The sequence below is a fragment of the Plasmopara halstedii genome (genome assembly GCF_900000015.1).
Source record: "Plasmopara halstedii genome assembly, contig: Scaffold_1651, whole genome shotgun sequence".
NCBI classification, from domain to species: Eukaryota; Oomycota; class Peronosporomycetes; order Peronosporales; family Peronosporaceae; genus Plasmopara; species Plasmopara halstedii.
Genome location: NW_020188562.1, coordinates 70,249 through 70,813, shown reverse-complemented (window position 1 = coordinate 70,813; position 565 = coordinate 70,249).

Below are 565 nucleotides of genomic sequence, written 5' to 3'. Positions count from 1 at the left end.
TTTGCCATCATCTACCACTGTGTGAGTGCAATACGATGCTGCTTGTTTACACGTCAGTCTGATCTTTACTTGTCACGCAGCGTATGTAACGGCATTGTGTTGAACACCTGTTGCCAAAAGTAATGATTTGCTGTAGCCATGACTTATGCTTCAATGCGCGGTGTCTAGCTAACTCTATCATAATACGTTAGCACGTTGTCAATTCCACTAAAGCGGTTAATGGATATCACAGCTGTTGTCCGTGTGATGACAGTTTGCCTTCATCTACCACTGTTAGAGTGCAAGACGAGGCTGCTTGTATACACGTCAGTCTGCTCTTTATTTGTCACGCAGCGTTTTAACGGCATTGTGTTGAAAAGGTAGGCACCGCGTATCGAAGAAAAAGCAATGGCTACAGGAAATCATTACTTTTGGCAACAGGTGTTCAGCAATTGTAGTTACATACGCTGCGTGACAGGTATAGATCAGACTGACGTGTAAACAAGCAGCCTTGTGGTGCACTCTTACAGTGGTAAATGGATACAAACTGTCATCACACTGTCAATAACTGTGATACCCACTAACT